Raw genomic sequence first — 21,732 nt, 5'->3', positions numbered from 1 at the left:
CTCTACCAGCAGCTCTAATGTCCCAGAAGTTTCAGAGAGGGGCATGTTTTCTCCGTGAAAACTCCAGATGACACTCATCCCGAACTCAAAAGAGAATGTTTGCTTAAAAAGAAAAGCAAGGGAACAAAAGAACCGTGTCCCCAAACAGCAGAGTGAGGCCAGCTGCAGGGAATTAAGGGAGATTCAGGCCCACTCCCGTTGACAGAGAAAAAAAAAAAAGGCAGCTAAGATGCTCCTCTCCAGGAACAATAGCTCTGCCCCAGATAGACAAGGAGCCTTGCAATCTGGAAGAATGAGTTCAGTGCCATCCCATAATAAAGCCTGGGAAGGAACCTGACCAAGAATAGGAAAGCTTGAGTCCAGAAAAAACTAATATGTGATGTATTAGCTGCTTCCAGGGCCTCAAGCCCATAGCCAGGCCAAAGTCAGCTTCCCAGAGTTGGGAAGGACCTTGGTCCCAATGCAGGGAAAGTGCAACAAGGAAGTGGGTGGGGGCTAGGATGAGGCCTAAGATACAAGCTCACCATCCTTCAGCCAAAAGCTTGGAAGAGCTGTGCAGCTGTTCATCCATCAGTTTTATATACCCAACCTGCGTACTTTGTGCTGGTACCAGGGTTGAATCCTGAGTACCAGTGTTCTGTCCAAGAGCACACATGCTGTTCTCAGAAGTATACCTGGGAGGTACAACTAATTCTACACACTCATGGAACAAGGAAACCCAGGAAATAAAGAGGGTCTTTTCCCAGACAGAGAAGTAGTGCCAAGTAAATACTTTGAGAACACTATTAGAAGTTTACTTTGTGCATGTGAGTGTGTGTGTGTGTGTGTGTGTGTGTGTGTGTGTGTGTATGTGTGTTGTTCCTGTATATGGAGGTCAAGGGTCCACATAAGGTGTCATCTTTAGTCACTTTCCACCTTACTTTGGGACAGGGTCTCTCTCCCCAAACCTGGAGCTCACCCTCACCAATTAGCCAGGCTAGCCACCAAGCTCCGAGGATCTCCCTGTCTCTGCTGTTCTCCCTGCACCGAGGTCAGGAGTACTGCATGGCTTTGATGGGGTGACTCCCTGGATACTAGGGGCTCAAACTCAAGTCCCCGCACTTGGGCACAAGCTCTTTACTAATAAAACCATCTCTCAAGCTCCTCGCTTGGTTTGTAAAGCTTCAAGGGGGAAGCTAAAATAAACCCCCATGTGCCCAAAATATACTGAGCTGCCCAGCCTTATAGTTTGAGAAACAGATTCTCCATCCCCATTGTTGGTTTAAAAAAAAAAAGGCTCAATCTTATGCACCTGCTCCTGGGATCCGGATGCTCCAGTCTTCTTAGTGATGTAGGCGTCACTCATTTTCCTCCGTGCACTGGGTGCCAGCGACACTGTAGGCTAGAGTCACCTGCCAAGTTCCAAATCCTCCCAGCTTCCCTCTGGCGGTTTCCATGGCAAATACCTGCACTTCACGTGTTCTATGTGGGCTACAGGCCAACCCAGAAGATCTGAAAACAGCGTGCTGGCCCCACCGGAGCTGACCCTCTTTCCCTCTTCTACATCAATGGATCTTATTTTAATTTTGAAGCTGACCCTCAGGTTCTAGATGTTCTGGGACTGTCTCTCTGCCAGCGCGAGACAGCCAGCTGCAGCCAAAGTTCCTCGTCTCGGTTCCTGTAAATGACAGAAGTGCTGTAATGATGGCCCGAGAGTTGACTTCAAACAAAACGCCTTCCCTTTGATTCTGAGCCTTTTGACTCTGCACTTGGATGCTGAGCACAGCTCTAATCTTTTGCCTGCCAAAAGCTACTAAAGATGCCTGATACTTCATGTTCCACTTAGAAGAAAGCAGAAAAACCTCACCACCTCACCATCTGAGGCAGGCTATGAAAAACGTGAGCATCGGTTCCCTGAAGGTGACTGTGCATTGGCTGGGTGGGTGGGAGATATGGTCAGGGCACATGGATTGAGCACTAAGGATTTTCTTACACAATACTTTATGTGACAATCGGCAGGTCCTAAAGATGGCTGTGCCCCATCCTTAGGTAGGAAGAAATGGCACATGATGACACCACTGTTTACCACTTTCCTCCCTCTCAGGACTGACATCCTAAGGACTGGCCTTTGGAAGACATGGAGGAGATAGAGAGAGGAGACCATTTGCCTTTTTCTCTCAACCCCCTATACATCAAAGGTTGGGGGACAGAAAGTGGGGCTATTCGGAAGTGGTTAAAACTTTCAGAGGTTATGACCTAACAGAAGGGCTTTGGGGCTTTGGACTAGGTTCCTTCCACAGTCTCAAAGATGTCCCCAGAGACCTCAGGTACAATCTTACTCTCTCACATGAAAGGCATCACTCAGACTTCTCTCTTGTACCTGTCTCCTGAAATGCCAACACTGGCCACTCCCTTTTTACAATACAAACTCCCAGAAAGGGGATTTTGGTGGTGGAACCCAAAGCAAGGGCATGAGTGTACCAGCACAGGTCAATATCAGAGTACTGGGGTCAAGGAAAAGGTGCAAGTGTAGAGACAAAAGAATATAAAGGAAATAGAGGCCACTAAAAAACTGCCTCCATCAGGATGCTGGCAGTGGACCAGCCTCAAGACAGGCCATCTGACTTCTGTCTAGGGAGTTTGAACTGGGATTTCCTGACCACAGAACCCTGGATCTGTACTTACTTTACAGGCCGGGTGTGGTGGCGCACGCCTTTAATGTCAGCACTCAGGGAGGCAGAGGCAGGCAGATCGCTGTGAGTTCGAGGCCAGCCTGGTCTACAGAGCGAGTCCAGGACAGCCAAGGCTACACAGAGAAACCCTGTCTCAAAAAGACCAAAAAAAAAAAAAAAAAAAAAAAAAAAAAGGAAAAGATACAACTACTAAATACAAGGATACGTTTGGGAGGGGAAAACAAGTTACTGCCTGGGATAAAAACTACTGGGAACTTGTAAGTCCCTCTAGCTGCAAGTGTCAATATGCTTTGCAGTAGTGCAGTCTCAGGGGACATCTGGCCAAATCAGTGCATGGAATCAGGATAGGGTCTCTATCAACATCTGTTTAATTAGAGACCGCATATAACTCAGGGGTAGATCCTTGCCTAATGTACCCCTAGACATATCTGGGAAGAGGGTCTCTCAACTGAAAAGTTGCCTCAATCACATTGGCCGGTGGGCATGTCGGTGAGATACTTTCTTGATTGTTGATTGATATGGGATGGCCCAATGCACTGTGGGTAATGCTATCTCTGAGAAGGTGGTCCTGGGATATACAAGACAGGCAGCTAAGGGGCTGGTGAGATGGCTCGGGGATTAAAAACACTGGATGCTCTTTCAAAAGAACCAGTTTTGATTCCCAGCCCCCACATGATTACTTACAACCTTCTGTAACTCCAGTACTAGGGGCTCCGACACCACCTTCTGGCCTCCGAGGACACCAGATACACATGTGATACACAGGACCACATGCAGACAAAACACTCATATACATAAAATAAAATAAAATAACAATCTCTAAAACCAAACCAAACCAAAGGAGGGGGCAACCTGAATGTAACCCTGGGAAGAAAGCAGTAAACAGGGTTCCTCCATTGTCCCTGGCACTCCTGTTTGAGTTCCTATACTCACTTCCCTCAGTGATGGGCTATGAAGTGAAACTCTGAGGCAAATAAACCTTTCCTCCCCAAATTGCTTTTGGTCATGATGTATATAACAGCAACAGAAACTAAACTAGCACACCACCTCACCTATCACCCAGCAGAGGAGTGACAACCCGGCTTTGTCTTCTCTGGGCTCCCAACCTCCTGTGCCATCTCTCATCCAATGAAGATATGAGACTGTTTTATTAAATTGAAGAGAGCAAGTTAACATAATTGATTTGAGCTCCATGCCCACGCTCCAAGCACACAAACAAGGTTGCCTGGCTGCCTGTACCTCCGTTTTTATAAGCATTTTTTAAAAGTTACTTTTGAATTAGTGTGGCCAGAATAGCTGGCAGAAACAACTTGGAGGGTGAAAGAATTCTTTGTGCTCATGGCCTCAGGGAGTTTCGTTATGGCAGGGACGGCTTGGCATGGTGGTCCAGGCCGTGGCAGTAGCAATGTGTAGTGGAAGTTGTTCACATCATTCAGGCTAGGAAGCAGAGAGTTGGGAACTAGGGAGCCTCTCATAAAGACCTATGTCTACCAGCTAGATCCATACCCTCTCCAATTAGCTCCACCAGCGAGGAACCAAATGTTCAAAGCAGGAGCCTATAGGGTGGGCATCACAGATTCAATCCATAACAATGTTCTTTCTAACCAGGTTGCCAGGGACTAGGCAAGAAGCTCTTTCTCCCCCAGACTTCTACAGAATTAAAGTCCTTCCCTCACCACCCATGCTTCCCAAGGTAGTGTTGAAAGTTGGTGGAAGCTTATGTTTGTGTAGGTCTTCCAATTCCCATTGCTCGTATCCTTTTCCCCAGGACATCCCAGGATCCTACAAAAGAGTTGCCAATGTGATGTGCAGTGTGATTCTTCCTCCCACTCCAGTGCAAGTTCCAGTTTCTCCAGGAAAGTCTCCCCGTACGTATTGTTTTGTGTTCCAAAGGAGGCCTAACATGCAGGCAAGCTTGGGCCTTAGTTAGCATCCAGCTGCTGATGCAAAGCCCTCACAGTTACAGGACCATGCCCCAACAGAGGACAAAGAGCCGCTGATTAATTGATGAATGAGGAAGAAAGGATGTCTGATTAACAAATCACCACAGAACACTTTTGACACTTTAAACACACTGTCTTGCTGAATCCCCAAAGCCTCACATTAGCCACCGGAACATGAAGATGTAGAGAAGCCCATATATAAGTTCACAGAGGGAGGAAGAGGCATGGGGGATTTGAACTCAGGTCTGCCTAGCTTTGAGGACCATACTCTCAGATCATACAGATTCTAATCCACAGATTTGGTGACAGATGATCAGGGCTGGTTTCCCTCTTGATAAGCACACACAATCTGATCATCAGAAAGACACTTGGGCTTAAACCAGACAGCATCTTTCTGAGAGTGTCCCTGTTTTCTGATGAGAGCATTCGAGGAGACAGCCGCTGACTGACGGGGGCTGTAATAATACTCATTTGACTGTAATTACTTCTTGAATTCCAGCCAAAACGGGCCACACTGAGCTGCAGCTGTACACAGCGTCTGGATTCTCCCACATGGTGCAGTTGGGAACAGGATGGTCAGCAATGAAGCCAAGTTGGGGCTGAGAGAAGCAGCCACGTGCCTGTCTACTGCATCTTGATCTGCTCAAGACCCTGGAGGGTGGGAGAAGGAAACTTGGGGGTTAAAAATGTAGTTCTTTTATGTGTACTGCTTATATGAAGAGGGATAAAAGTAAGAAAAAAAAGGTAATTTCTTCCTTTGAAGGAAGCCACAGGCACATGAATGAAAACCAGCAATGGTATGTGAGAGTGACCATGATTGTGCTGTGGGAGCTGAGGAGAACTCCTTACATCAGGTCTTATGAGGTGTTGACATAAACCACTCGTTGGCAAGCCAGCATGGGACTAGTGGTGTGGATCTCCACAGAGAAAGCAGCCTGAGGAAGACTGAGAGGCAGAGCCGACAGGCTCAGCTGGAGGCCAAGCAAAGCTGTGCCAGAGGTAAGTAACTACTATTCTGTCACAGGCTGGCAAATGACCTCAGGCAAGTTAGCGGGCCTGTGCCATTCCAGTTTCTCACACAGCTCGTGGAAAGGCCAAGCACTCATCCCAGGGCATCCTAGGAGAGGAAATGAAGAGATGTTTGGATTCTCGATAAGCCAAGAGGGGCAGTTTTCACTTGCCTGGGTTTATGCTAAAGCTACGTTTGCTCTTTCACCTATGAGAGCTGCTGCCCTCCACTCCCATTCCATCCTGAGGATGACAGGGAACTGGGAAGCCTGTCTCAACTGCCCTCACGCTTTCCTATGGGTCTCAACCTGCTGGGGGAAGTGGACAAAGCTGGAAGAGTCTTCCCTTCATGCCCTTTCCCAGGACAGGACAGCGAATAAGGAGGGAAAGTCTCCTGACTGAGCTCAACCCTCTTCCCACACTCATCACACCCAACCTGTGCCTGGAAATTAAACTGAATCTGAGCAAAAAGTCCAAGCATCCAGACACCTGGAAAACCGGAAGAGTACTAGGGCAGAACAGAGAGCAGCTATGGGTATCTCAAGGAAAGCAAAAGGCATCATGGGTAGGTAACATGTGGTCCCACTTACCTCTGTGTGGGCTGGATTGATCACCTAGGGGAGGTCAGAAAATATGCCCATAGCATACAGAAGACTGGAAGTGCCAGGGAACAGGTGAGTGTTATAGTAGGGTTCATTGCCTCACTTCCCTCACCCCTCAACAGCAATTAGAGTCAGATGCCCCCCCCCCAATCCCATAGATTCCCTATAGAACATATCTCTGCCCATCCACTATGGTACCTACTTGATAACACACCTTCCCAAGTGCTCACACCCCCTCAAGCAACACATTTTCACTTCATCCTCTTTTGAGTTGAGAGAACTACACTAAGGCTGTCACATCCCAGGCTCCTGCCATCTTCTTGCTCTGCCATTTCATCCTCGTCCTTAGTACTGCCTCCCACTTTGCTTTGTCAGTGGGTGTTCTAGGCATAGCTGTGGCCTGGCCTACAAGGAACTCTCAGAGAAGCAATTTTCCTGAAAGTACATGAGGGAGCAGGGGTACCCATCCCATTTTTTTTCAGGTGTCTTTGGTGACAATTTGGTTGCACAGAAGGCTGGAGTCATGCCCAGATTCAGGTCTGTTAATAAGAAGGAGGAGAGGCAATTACAATAGGAGACTTACGTTCTCTGCTTTGAAATTTATTGATATCTACCTATTTTCTGTAGTGCAATAGACACTTAAATCTAGGCACTATGTTCTGAATTCTGAGAGAACAATAAGAGCAACTCTATCTTTCACAGAAGAGACTATGTCTCTGAGGCACAAGGCTTCCTTGAATTCACAAGCAAGCCATAAGAGGCATAGTGAAGATCTAATGCCAAGTCCTGCTAATGGGTCCCTGTTCTAGGTATGGTTTGCTTTCCTTGGTATGAAGGCATTTCACCTGGTTTGACACCCTCACTTTGGATAAGAAAGAACTAGGGTCCAGAGAAAGGCAGACAACTCACATAGAGAAAAATAAGCCAAATTGGGTGAGAGCCCAGGAACCCCGGCCATCTGCCTGCTCCTTCATTCCACGGCGCCTGCTCTAGACTGCCCACTTGCCAATAGTCCACGCCCAGCTCAGGCCCATGCCTCCAGTGCTATGAGAGCTGTGACTGTGCTATATTGGCTCAGTGAGTGCAACAGCACCTGACCTTTCTAAATAAAAGCTCTACCCAGCAAAAAAGACATCAGTTCCCATTGTCCTTGTTGCCTGAGCGGTCCCCTCTGTGCTCAGCTCAGGAACCTTGAATCAAATTGAATTGTACTCTCCCAGGATAGGAGTGTTTATTCTCTCAGGCCTGACTGTTGTCATGTAAGAACTAGACAAAGCAGAAGGATTGAGCCACTAGGGTCCCCAGATCCTCCAGGAAGCCATCCCCTTTGCTGTCGTCAGTGTCAGTTGCCTAGCAACTGCCTTTGGCAGATGGTGGTACAGAGAGCATGCCAATCTCTCACAGGGCTAAAAATACATTCCGACGACAACAGGTCTATTTTAAAAGATACAAGGCGCTCCCAACGTCTTCCCTCGTCTGTGAGGAACCGTACTATGGCAGCTCCTCTGGGCTCCCGATTCCATCTGACAGTGTGGAAGGGAGCATTCAAGGAAAACAAACAAACAAGCAAACAAAGAACAAACAAAACCACAAGGCCAGGCACACAAGGGGTCCTCAGAATGTTGTTATGGGATAGGAGAGATGGGAGGGAGAAAAGAGAGAGAAGAAAGAGCAAAGTGAGAAGAAATCTCTAGGAGCCAGCAGCGAGCCTCATTTTGTGCTATTTTTAACCTATTCAAGAGGGTGGGGTTAAGGAAGCAAGATCATAAACCAGAGAAGCCTAGATATGGAGGAAACACTGTTTCAGAGCTGAGAAAGCAGAGGTGCTAAGCATGAAGATGAGGGACTGGCTCATTGCCCATCCTCGGAGGGTACAGTCTCTGGTCAGACCCACCCCCCACCCAGCCTCTAACCACCTTTAACCTGTCTCCCTACCACCAGTGCAGAAGCAAATCTATTTGAGCATGCGCATAGCATTTACTTATTGACTCATTTGCACACTATGCATGGAGCCCACATTTATGCACTTACTTTACATTCCTATCTGTAGCCACCCATTGATATACTCACATATACAGTAACACATGGGATTATTCACTTATTTATGCACTCACGTCTGTGGCATTCATTTATACATGCACATGCCTGTGGTCATTCATGTGCACACACATGCATGTGACTATTTATAGATTTGTATATATTCATGCCCGTGGCCATTCATTTTCATACTTACTTACATATGCACTCATGGATATGACTGTTCATTTATGCAGCAAGTATTTATTAAGTCCCTGATGCCCTCTTGTACCATACCCCAGAGACACAGTGAGAGACAACTACACATGATCCTTACATCCCATTTCTTGTGGCCTCCCAGGTAAGACAGGCATTGATCAGGCAAGCACAAGGGGACCTCTTGCTGCAGCCATTACTGTCACATCCAAGTCGGAGTCTATCTATAGTCTCTACAGCCACCGGCCATTACTTAATTGAGACTACAAGATAAAAAAAAAATTGGAGGTTCAGCTACATTTGAATTTCCAGTGTGAATAAAAATATTAAAATATAAATATATATTCCAGTACCGCATTACCTGGAAGTCCAAATTTAACCACACCTCTTAGGCTGTCTTTCCTAAGTCTGCCCTATAAAATGAATAGAGAGCCCTTGTCTCCTTGCAGGGTTACTCTATGGAGAACATAGTCATGGACAGATTCCTGTCCAAGCTTGTATGTCTCAGTTACTGGTCTCCCCAAATAGGACTTGCATGAGGGTCTTTGCTGTGGCCAGCTATTGGCCAGCCCAGTAGTGGAAAGGGGAGAAAGGCATGCTCCTTCCCTCCAGATCTGGCCAAGGGTGATGGATGGAGGGAACATAGCTTTATCCTCTCGCAAAGCCAAAAGATGAGGAACACCACGTGGTGGCAGTGGCAAGTGAACTGGCAAAGGAATTAAGAACCATCAGGCTAGAAGTCTGTGCTTGGGGCCAGGGCGGGGCCAGCAGCTTCCTTAAGCTGCTTGTTAAAAGTAAACATGCCAAGGCTGTAAGCAGAGACCTCCCAAATCAAATGTCTACTGAAGGATGTGCCCTTTAAGCAAAGCCCCTGCTACGATTATGATGTCTAAGAGGCACTGGCTTGGGGCTTGAGGAGGAACTGTTCTCCCAGGGGAGTCATGGTCACAAAAGGCCACTGTGGAATGTGAGGCCCTGGCCTGGGTCCTGGAGAGGGGAAAGGGAAAGGGGAAAAAAAAAAGCCCTTAGTGAGAAACTGGGTGAAATCCAAAACACATCAGTAGCTTAGTTAATGGGATTGTGCCCATGTTAATTTCTTCTCTTTGATCATTGTTCCGTGGTTATGTAAGACATGAGCATCAGCAAAAGTTCAGGGGAGGATCTATGGGGACTTTCTGTGCTATGATTGCTACTCTTGTGTAAATCTCAAATTATTTCCACATTAAAAGTCTAGAGGGAACAAGAAGAAAAGAAGAAGAAAGAAAGAAAGAAAGAAAGAAAGAAAGAAAGAAAGAAAGAAAGAAGAAGCCTGCTTCGGCCCAAAGCCCATCATGCGCCTTCCCCCAGTCTCTTCCCCCACCACACACACACAGTGTGAAAGCTGACTACTCCAAACTGGCACCAGCAAAGCAAGAACAGGTAACCTAGAGTCCACCCCGCCCCCCTCTCCAAATGCACACAAAGCACCCAAGCGTGTTGTTGTTTCTCTTCCCCGCTCCTCACACTGGGGCCTAAATGTCAAGTCCAGTGAATTACATTTTAATCTGTCTGTGTTATCAACCTGGCCAAGGGCTTAATTGGGTGCCAGGCACACCCGCTGGAGGGTTTGCATAATTCATCAGGACGGAGGCTGGGGAGGCCTTTCATCATAGGCCAGGGAAGGAGGAAGAGAGAGGAGGGAGAGGGGAGAAAAGATCAGGAGATGAGAAAAGGGGGAAGGTGGGGTTGGGAAATGGACCCTAAATAACCTTCACATCAGGTAGCCAGCCACTCCGCATCTGGAGATCGCCCAGAAGTCTCCATTCATTCTGCCAGAAACACCTCCCAGGCTCTCCCATAACACGCCAGGGCCAGCTGTTAACATTTTACTGACAGTGCACATCAAAACATCTGCCTTGTGCAGCAGCCATGAATCCTCTCCCTCTGAAGACAGCTACAACCTGGAAGGAGTCTTGGTTGAACGGCTAAAGGGTGGATTTCTAAGTCAGGCCGTACCGAGAAACTATCTCCATCAACTAAGCCAAATAGGACCTGAAATCCTATTTGAGCGCTCTGCCCCAGGTTCCCGCAGCTGTTCTGTGTTCCTCACTGACCGCCACATCGCCCATCTTTCCTTTATATGTCAGGCATTTACACACCTGTGTTTGTAGGCGGCTCAAAGGTCTTTCTGCTCAGAGACAGGCGTGCAAGGGGAACTTGCAATGTTAAACACACAGGGCTGTTCCTTCGAGGAAGAGATGCATAGCAGTTGGCAGCTTCAGTTCTTGGATGGTCCTCAGGCTATAGATTTCAGGTCCTCACTCAGATCCACCACAAGTCATAGGTCTCCCTCAGTTTCCTGTCAGGTGGGCCCCTAAAGAGTCAGCTAACAAAGAGGAAACTGGCTGGCCTCGGAGCACGGAACTAGCACAGTAGGAAAGACTCCTGAGGACAGAAGCTACAATCCTTTTATAATCTGGTCTCAGAAGTGACATTCCATCACTTCTACTGTTTTCTCTGTCTCAAAGACAGTCCTCACATCAAGCCCACACTTGAGGGGAGAGGCCCCCCCAGGATATGGGTGATAGGACCCAGGGTCACAGGGTGTCATCTTAAACAGGCCTCTCATGGGTAACATGACAGAACACCCCATCTTCCTCCTCCTCCTCTTCCTCCTCCTCTTCAAGGTCTCTTTCCCTTGGAAAACAATGTACCAGTACTGTGATAACTGTCCTCTCAATTTGGATTAGCTAGAACTATAGCTCCCAGAATCTTCCTGTTATACGGTTCTGGGATAGATGAGACTGGGAAGGTAGCAAGGTAGAGCAGTTATCAGCCTCGAAATGCTATCACATGGAGATATATGGACCAGCAGACAGAGAGAGACCTGGTCCCCCAGTTTGCCTTCAGGTTCCCCTCTTCAGAGTCCACCTCATGACAACAGACAGTCTTACCAACAACAGTCACCCAGAGCCTACAGCCCAGAAACATGCATAGTCCAAAAGACACAAAGTGTCCCTGTCATCACCCTACCCAAAAGTTCCTTCATAGTCTGGCCTTGGTGGCTACATCTGCCTACCATAGTCAACTCCTTATTCCCTAAGAATTGTGGAGCTGTCTCTCTTTTTCCCATAGCTGGGATGTCTCTTCCTCAGACAGGTCTTTTCTAAAGTTGCCAACTCCTTTGTCTTCTAACCTCTTGTGGTGATTTGAAAAAAAAACGGCCTCCATAGGCACATAGGGAATGGCAGTATTAGGAGGCGTGGCCTTGTTTGAGTGGGCGTGGCTTTGTTGGAGGAAGTGTGTCACTCGGGTTTTCTCAGAAGCTCAAGCCCAGAGGTAGAACTCTCAACTCTTCCTCCAGTACAACGCCTGCCTGCACACCGCCATAACAATAATGGGCTAAACCTCTGAAACCGTAAGCCAGCCGCAATTAAATGTTTTCCTTTGTAAGTGTTGACGTGGTTCTGGCATCTCTTCACAGCAGTGGAAATCCTCACTAAGCCAACCTCCCTACTCCACCAGATTCTGAACGCAACAATCAGCTGCCTTGCTCCGCTTCTTACTCTCCACACCGCACACTTGAGCTTGGCTCTGCTGGCAGCTGACTTAGCCTCACACTAAAGGCTGTGCTTTTCGCTGGGGAGCATCCGGTCCCTTACTGACAGCCAGCAACTGAAGAGAAAGGGACATGGGAACCCAAGTTTGCCTGCTAGCCTGGTCTCTTCATCACACTGCTAAAGTGTAACTTGGGCATCTGCTCATCCTCACTTCAGCGCCATCTTCGTTTCAGACCTCAGGTTGATTAGAGACTGAATGGGCCTCTATAGACTGGTGTTCCTCTTCACAAATCTCACCCGCCTGGCTCAGTCTCTGCAATGAGGTGGGTCCCAGAGTAGAGTTAGGGACTGAGTAGAGGACCTCCGTGCCTTCTTCAGCACCTCACGGCGCTTCTCATTCTAGATCTCTCAAGGCCCTTCCTACCTTCTCTGACCTCACTGACAATCTCCAGAAGTCTGAGACCCAACCCTGATTCATACCCAGAACCACTCCCAGAAGGCCTGAGATATGCCAACAGCCTCCTACTTGATAGTGCTTCTCTACAGAGGCTGAGCTACTCCCGGGGCACAAGCTTCTCCTCCCACTGGCCCTGTGCTGGCTTCTTGTAAGTACACCCTGTGTTCCCCCTGCACTGAGACTAGATTAGATCAGGCCACCCAGCGAGAGTCCTTCTGAGGTCTGTACAATACGTCAAGCTACTCCTCTCTCTCTCTCTCTGTCTCTCCGTATCTCTCTTTCTTTCTGTCTCCCTCTGTGTCTCTCTCTGTCTCTGTGTCTCTCTCTGTCTGTGTGTGTGTGTGTGTCTGTGTGTGTGTGTGTGTGTGTGTTTACATGTGCATACACATGGCAGGATGCGTAGAGGCCAGAGGCCAGCATCCAGCACCTTCTTCAGTTGCTTCTCTACCTCCATTTTGAAGGCAGGGGCTCTCACTGAGTCTGGAGCTCACCAGTTGGCTAGACTGACTGACTGACCCTCAAGCCCAAGGGACCTTCCTGTTTCTACCTCCCCAGTACGAAAATTACAGGCATGAGCCACTGCCCCTGCCCTCTTACCTAGAGGCTAAGGATCAGAATTCAGGTCCTCACGCTTGCATGGTAACCTTTACCCACCAAGCCATCTACCCAAGCCCCCGAGCGACTTCTTCAGACAGAAAGAAGCAGACTTGGAAACTAAGGGACAAAGAGCCCTTGACAGGCCAGTGTCACATGACTGTCACTGTGATTAGTTCTATCTCACTGCTAGCCAGTGTCCCTGCCCAAACTCCAGGATTCAGTCTCTCCATGGCCTTTCTCGCACTTTACCTGACAGCTCAGAACTCTGTGCCCTCCTCAGGAGGTGGCCCTACCCTTGCCCCTATGTCCAGATCCTTCCCTGCCCGAAGGCTCATGTCAAAGCCAGCCAACAGCAAAACTATACACATGAAACCACTTTTATGATTTAGAAAACCACTCAATTTTCATCAATTTACACGTGCCAAAAATGTTTCCCCATCTGTTGTCTCATTTCATCTATCAAAAGTTATGGGGCGGGTTGTAGACAGTGCAGCCATGGCAGAGCCGCCGGGAAAAACCCTTCCAGCATATTCTGAGCCCTCTCTGCCTAAGTCTGACAGTGTGACAAGCACTTTCCACACAGCAAAATCCTAAAACACAGGCAATTATCTACGGTTACTACCTAGAAGAGAAAACTGAGAATACTCATATATATTTCAAAATTAAATTATCTACTGTTCTTGGAGCTAATAAGTAATCAAAGTCATGTTTTGATTCCCTGATCTCAACCTTCAATTAACCACAAAACTATCCAGTTACAACGACTCAGAGAGTGAGTGAAATTTGTTCCGGGCCTCCACAAAAATTATTCTTATATTTTCTATTGCTATAAGACAAATACCTGAGGCTGGGTACTTTATGACAAAAGAGGGTTCTTTTATCTTGTAGTTTGGAGGATGGATGTTGAAGATAAGAAACCCCATTGGCCCCAGTCTTTGGTGACGATCTCTTGGTAAATGCACCACAATGGCTAGAACTTGGCAAAACAATCAAATAGTGATACAGGAAGCCAGACAGATTCAGGGCTCAAAATTGTTCTTTTTTTTTTTTAATAGAACCTATTCTTGAAGGGACTAATCAGAGTTCTTCCTGCAATAACTATATTAATCCGTTCCCAGGGCAGCACCCCTACAACCGACTCACCTCCCACTAGGCCCCACCTCTTAAGGATTCCATCATCTTAACACTACCACACTGGGTACCAAACTTCCAGAGTACTGTTCTCTGGCAGACACATCACACTACTCTCAAACTCCATTTCTCCGTAGATCTTAATGCGTGCATAATCATTACCTGGTCTCTTTTTGGTTTGGGGAGGGTTGTTTCTGTTTTTTAAAGATTGATTTATTTATGATATATACAGTGTTTTGCCTGCATGTACATCTGCATGCCAGAAGAGGCCACCAGATCTCATTATAGGTGGTTATGAGATGTGGTTTCTGGGAATTGAACTCAGGACCTTTGGAAAAACAGCCAGTGCTCTTAACCTCTGGGACATCTCCCCAGCCCCTGGTCTCTGTTTTAAAATAAGGTAATAAATACTTTGATCCTTCAATCTGAGGAAAGGCCTGAAGTATCTAAGAAGTCCCTAAATGATGCTGATGCTGCTAAGCCAAAGACCACACGCTGAGTAGTCAAGACTCTACATTGCACTGGCTTCTTAAAGTACTGGCCCCTTCTCCCGTGTCCAGTTCTCACTGGCATCCAGGCCGAGTTCACCATGACCCATGCTTGCTACAGCACCCACAGAAAACACGGGTCAAATCTTTGCTTAAGACAAAGAAAAGAAGAAAGAAAGGAAAGGAAAAGAAAAGAAAGAAGCAGCTATGAACTGGTAATCAAGATGTCCAGGATTCAGGCACGGCTGTATCTTGGGGCTCCACTGATGTATCCAGATTCCCTTCTTCTTAACTCTTCTGGTTTGTGTTTCACATAGGCTTCACTTCCAGGTCAGCAAAATAATGCAAAAGCTTCACTTCCAGGTCAGCACAGTATTGCAAAGGCTTCACTTCCCGGTCAACACAGTAATGCAAAGGCTTCACTTCCGGGTCAGCACAGTAATGTAAAGGCTGCTACAGGGATGAAGGCCTAGAAGGATGCTCTGAACAAAGCCTAGGATTGGGATCCGAAGTCCTGGCAAGAAAAGATTTTAATAAAGTCCGCTAAAAAGTATTTTCTCCCATATGGGGAGATTCCAGGTGCTTCCCTTTCCCTCCACCCAATCAGGAAGTCCTTGAAGTCCAAGCTGACTAGAAATGTCAAGGCTGTCAGGCAGGTTGAAGACACTCACCTAAGGAGTGGGAAGTTAAGAAACTGGGCCTGGTGGACTGTTCACAAACTGGAAGCAGAGATCCTCTGAGCTGTAACCGGGGTGAATGGATAAAAGCAGGTACTTGACAGAAACAGGTGAGGTCCAACACCTTAGACCCACCCAAGATGTGCCCAAGACAACAGGATCTGCTCCTTTCTCACCCTCTTGAGAAAATTCCTCAACCTCACTGGGAAAGTGGGTTCTTGGCTCCCGGGCCTGCTGGTGGGCACACTGTGCAGATGGCATGCTGGGAGCATCCTTGCTTCCAGAACCCTCCTCAGAATGGAGAACAAACAGCAGGCCTACCCGCATATCTCTCCTGCCTAAAGTACATACAGCCTGACTGCATCTCATACCTCAAGTGATCTTTTAACTTTTGGGGTGTTGGGGTTATAAGCAATTATGTTTGCATGTATGGAGGCCATAGGAGAATGTTGAGTATCCTGGTGTGTCAATCTCTGCCTTAATCTCTTGACACAGGGTCTCTCACTGAACCCAGAGCCAAGATCAGGAGTCCCGCAAGCCGCAGCCATGCTCTTGTCTCTCCCGCTTGACTATACCCCAAGTGTTGCAGTTACAAGTACACCTGAGATCATACCCAACTCTTTACTTGAGTGCTGGGATCCAAACTCAGTTGCTCATGCATGTGCAAAATGCTGTCTCACTCACTGAGCCATCCCCAGCCCCCTCTTTGCATGGTATTTTGATGGTCCACATCCCAACCTCATCCTATGTCAGCATCTCCCTTGCTCACACTGCTCCAGCCACACTGGCTTTCTCCCTGTCACTTTCAATTGTTGATCCATCTGCCTGACACTGCTCTGGTTGCAGCCACCTCCATCTCTCACCTGGATCCCTTAAAAGTAGGAGCCAGGGAGCTTCTGCTAAAGAAGACACAGCTGATAATCCCTCTGCAAGAAAGCTTCAAGGACTCCCGTCTGGGTTAAAGCCACATCCTTTTGTTTTCTAACATTCTTACTGGTGTGGATTGTATGTGGGACCTATGCCTCTCCCCCGTGCCCTGCCCAAGCAACCTCTTCTCCCCTCTCACGAATCCTCTCTATTCTCCCAGACAATTTCATACCTGCTTTATAGATGCATGCATGCTTTTTATGTATAAGAACCACAAATGCGAGAAGACATGGTCGTCATTAGAAGCCTGGCACCTTTCTCTTCATATGACTACCTTCAGTCCTATCCAATTTCCCACCACAGATACAATTCCATTCTTCTTAAAGCTACAACCTTCCCAATGATCTACAAGGCCTGGCATGCTCTGACCTCTCTCTCTCGTTTTTATTCTTGGCCTCATGTCCTTCTCTTTTTTCATTCACTCCCATCCAGCCACACTAGCTTTGTCCCATCCCCTTCCTCAAATGCACTGACCTTTGCCTGAGCTATTTCCTTTTCTCTACCTGCCTCCTCCTTTGCGTGCTTCTTGCTCGCATTTCACCTTCACAGTGATGGCTCCATAATTAACCTGTTTAAAGTGGTAACCCAACCCCAAAGCACAATGCCCTTTCCTTAATATTTGTATTGCCATAAACTACCTTCTAACATGCTGCGTGCTTACCGTGAACGGTATGCCTATGGTTTATTGTTCTACGCTGCCTTAGCTGCAAAGTGAACTGCAAGAGCATATGGATTCTTACTCTGTTCAATGATATATTCCAGAGATTCAGTGGAGCCCCAGTAAGTGTTTATTGATTAAATAAATGAACATGCGAAATACATCATCACTGCAGACAAGACTAAGTACACAATAAATATTTGTTATTTATCGATCCCTGGGCTAGATACAGAAATGTAACCCTCAGCCTGAACCTGAGGACTCATAAGGATGTGCAGGAAGCGCCAAGTCCAGTGCTCACTGTGACTTGGTTTCTCCATCTGACTGGTTGGGGTTCTGCAGAGAAAGAAGACAAATTCATTAAATGTGTCTGTGTGTGTGTGTGTGTGTGTGTGTGTGTGTGTGCGTGTGTGTGTGTGTGCATGCATGCAAGAGAGTCTGTACCGAGACAGAGGGAGAGAGAGAGAGCAAGGAGAGAGAGAGAGAGAGAGAGAGAGAGAGAGAGAGAGAGAGAGAGAGAAGTACAATGGAAGCTGAGAAGTGAGAAATCCCAAGATCCAGTACTGGAGACCCAAGAGACATGATGTGCCATCACCATCAGTCTGAAAGCCCGAGGAAGAGGAGGGTTCTTTGAGGGAAGTTCCATCTGACACGCAGCAGGCCAGAGACTCATGAACTGATGTTTGAGTTTGTCTCATCCCGGCAGAAAGCAGTTCCTGCTCTATTTAGACTTTCAGCTAATTGGACAAGGGCCGCCCACATGAAGAGGACCAGCCAACTCCAACCCTCACCTAAAAACACATCCGGACTGATATCTGACCACCCTGTTGCCAAAAGTTGATACATAGATGTAGTGGTACAGCCCTCTCAGACGTGTGTGTCCTCTCTTTCCACACACCCATACCCTACTAACCAGCAAGGCCCTGCCAAAAACCACTTCTCCATGGCCCATTCGCCTCGCCTGAGTCCTGTACCATTTAAAAAGCGGCAACCTCAGCTTCCTTCTGGACAACTGCCCGAATGTTCATTCTCTGCCTTGTCCCCCTGAGCTGTCCTGGCAGCCTGTGTCTGATTAGTTTCTCTCCTCTCTCAGAGCAAGGGCCCTCCTAGACACACTCCACCTACCCTTCCTGGGACTCTGAAAGATGTGAGCCAGATGCGCAGCCTAACCACCACCTCACCACAAAGCTTTGGGGGAGGAGGGGGCAGACTTTAGGAAGTAGGAAATAAATACAAAAACACTGAGTCAGAGATGACATGCAAAAGCAGAGGTTGCTGCCCAAGTCTAAAGGAGGTCACAGTCACCTGAGTGCAGAGCCTCCCCCCCCCCCCCCCCCGCTCCCCAGGTCCTGCATCCTTCTGAGTTCAGACAGCATTTCCTACTGTGCACTCTACCCCACTGCCTGCTTTGGGCCTCACTTCCCTTCTTCCCAAGGCCATCCTCAGAAGCATGGCTGGATCCTTGCAGTATTTGGAAAAGCAAGGAGAGTCCTTGGTTTGCTTTGTGTGATACTGTCACTTCAGCCAGAATCTTTGCTTCTTTCGTGTACTTGCTGGAGTAAGCATTTGAAAATCCTCTGGGACAGTTAGGCCAACAGTTAACTCCCCTCACACAGCCTCCTGGAAGGGTTATCTTGGTACCTCCTTGTGACTGGATCCAGTCACACACCGTGTCCCTAGCTGGCCCTGGGGTCTTCTGCCAGCACCGAATCATCTTCTCGGATGCCTCTGAGTAAGTAAGTAGTAAGTGCTCCTTCAAGCCTGGCTGTTCTTTATGGGATGCCAGCATACCTCAGACAATCTAGTACGCACATCTATGCAGATGTCTTCTCTAAGTAGATGCTGCTACGCTCTGTGTATTTGTCCCCTCTAAAATTCACTTTGCAACTTAATCCCTAAAGTCCACATTAGTGGATATGTAAGCAGGGGATTTGGGATGCAATTAGGACTAGATGAGATCATAAGGCTGGACCCTTGGTGATGAGCTCAGTGGCTTTATAAGAAGATCCGAGCTACATCAACTTGCTGTCTCTCTCTGTGGGAAACCCTGCACCACTTGGGGACTCCACCCTTACCAGTAGGAAGACCTTCCCTGGATGCGCCCCCTCCATCTTGAACCTCTCAGACTCCAAAACCCTGGGCAGAATAAGCCTTTATGATGTGTGGATTACTTTGGGTGTGGCATTCAGTTACAGTACAAGAAAGACTAAGATAGATGGCTCTCTAGGACGTGGGGCATGAAGCTATAGAGGCTTCCAGCAGCCGGAATAAAGACTTTACTTCAGACAACGAATTTCACTTGAAGTTAAGGAACATTTTAAGGAAGAAAAAGGGGCGTGAGCACCTCTTATGGATGAATCATTGCAGTTCACTTCCTGGGTGCTTACTGTATATAGGACATCCATTCCATATGTGTCTCTACACAGTGGATGTTTACCAAGAAGAGATGCTGTGATTGTGTTCTCTTGACAGATGAAGAAAATGAGGCACATGGATATTCAATACAGAATCAAAGGGGACCTAGAAGACCAAACAAACTCACAGTGTTGACACAAAGGCCACTGTAAGATAAATGTCACAAGGCAGGCCAGGAGGGCGTATGCTTCCCTTCCGAGCAATCCAGTAGCATGCCTCACTAACATGGGGGAACTCAGAGTGACCTTCCAGAGCTAACTTGAGACCTTACTCTTCTGGAGGAGTCTTGTTATCTAACCCCTGTCCACAGCAGGGCTGGCCACGCCCTTCTTTGACTTGTCCTGCCAAGAACATAACCCTGGTCCAACCACACCAGCCCTAAGTAGCATACACTTCCGCTTCTGCATCTCACTCTCACTGGGCTGGGAACTCCTGGAAAGAAAGGACCATTTGTCCTTCCTAGGGCTTCCCAAAACTGTGTAGGGCACAGAAAAGGTGCTCAAAAACCCCTCTTAATGGTGTCACTGCTTCCATCACACCTCAGACCTTGCCTGACAAAAACTCATTTATACCTCAGGGACTGCCAGAGGGAAGAGTAGCAGAAGGAGGTTGCTACTGCAGACTGTGGCTGCTACTCTGCAGTTAATTCTCCAGGTGACCTTGAGAGAGTCCTTCCCCAAGGGCCTTGCTCTCCATCATCAAACTATCTCCATGGTCCTAAGGCTCCTAATATCTGTACTGGGCACGTTTCACCTATGAGCCAACTATGATACCTTTCCATAATTTTAGATCTTGATTAAATTTTAACACATGTAGCAAAATACCATAGAGAAACAATATTCCTTTCCCCATTCCTGAAAGGTTTGTCATTTTTCTCCACTTCTAATCATTTCCCCTCCTTTTGAATATTGAGTCCCAAGAGTGAATCAATTCCATCACCTCCGAGTTGCCAGCCAATGTAGATTTTGTGGAGACCAGCAAAAGAGGGAGGAGCAGCCGTCCTTTCTGTCTATCACAGGGAGCTGTCTTACCTTTCAAAGCAAGATGAGCTCTGACCAAAGTCAGGCCCAGGAGCACAGCCTGCCTTTCAGGTCAGCCTCACCAGCTTCTCTGTTCAGTATTCACACTGACAGTCTCCAAGGACAACTGCTTCTGTTTGGAGAACTGTGAAACAAGCTATTTGCCCACTTACGGAGGTGGGTGCTCCTCTACAGCTTAAGAAGGCAACAGGTCCCTTGGATCCTGGCTGGAGAAATTATGGAGTTGAAAGGAAACTTAAAACATACAGATACAGTCAAGGAAATTGAGACTCTTTTATATTAAGTGACAGAAATACCAACTAATTCTGTCTAATGCGGAGATAATGGTTCTGTTGCTGGGTCTGGCTTGGTTTAGTTTGCTTGAAAAGTCCAGAATATAAAAGACGCCTACTGACATCAGGAATGGCTGGATCCAGGTGTCTAAAGAAAGGAGTTTGCCTCTCTCTCGAACAGATCATTTTCATCAGTGTGTCTATTTGCTCTCAAGTAAACCCTTCCCAAGCCATGAGTTCACCCCAGCAGTTAACTCAAGCGAAAAGGTTCTGTTTCTCTCTGGACCACACAAAAGTCTCAGCAGTGACTCTTGCTGGGTAACTTGAGTCACCTGTCTTTTCCACAACCACTCTTGCCAGCCTTGGAGTAGAACACATTAGCTGGCCATGGCAGGGCACGAGGAGCTGTGGCTGATGTCTACCCTTCAAAGTTCCTCACGAACAGAGGACAAAGAGAAAACATCCAGGGGAGTGTGCGAAATGACCAATAGCAGGCACACAGAGAACTGGAGCCAGGTACAAAGTACTGACTGGGCTGTGACTCACCTACGTCTTCTCTGGCCTCCCTAGACCTGAACCAGACAGAGCCAGAAACTGGGAAGTGACTGTATGATGGACTGATAGTCCTGGAATTGCTTTACAATCCTGACTCAAGAAGTAAGAATGGGAGATGGGGAGAGGGAGGGGGAAGAGGGAAAAGAGAGTGTTGGGTGGGTAAAGAGGTGGTGAGGATCTCTGAGAAATTGGGGGAGGGGAATGGATTAAAATATATTGTGTGAAAAAAATCTTTTCAATAAATAATAAAATCAGAAGACCTTTCAGAAAAAGTAGAAGAGGAAAGTCTGTTTTTAGATATTAATAAACAAAAGATTTTCAGCACATGGATCATTCTCCTGAATAATGCCCTCCCCAACAAGGGAAACACACATTCTTTTTTTAAGGGCACATTAAGCAAGTACCAATGGAAACCAAAGCCATGGACCTTGGGACACACGCTGGACAACTCAGAATAACAAACACAAAAAATACATTCCAAACGGTAGTAGAATTCAACTGGATAGCAATAAGAAAGAT

Source organism: Acomys minous (genome assembly GCF_964271855.1).
Source record: "Acomys minous genome assembly, chromosome: 14".
NCBI classification, from domain to species: domain Eukaryota; kingdom Metazoa; phylum Chordata; class Mammalia; order Rodentia; family Muridae; genus Acomys; species Acomys minous.
This window is presented reverse-complemented; position numbering follows the sequence as displayed.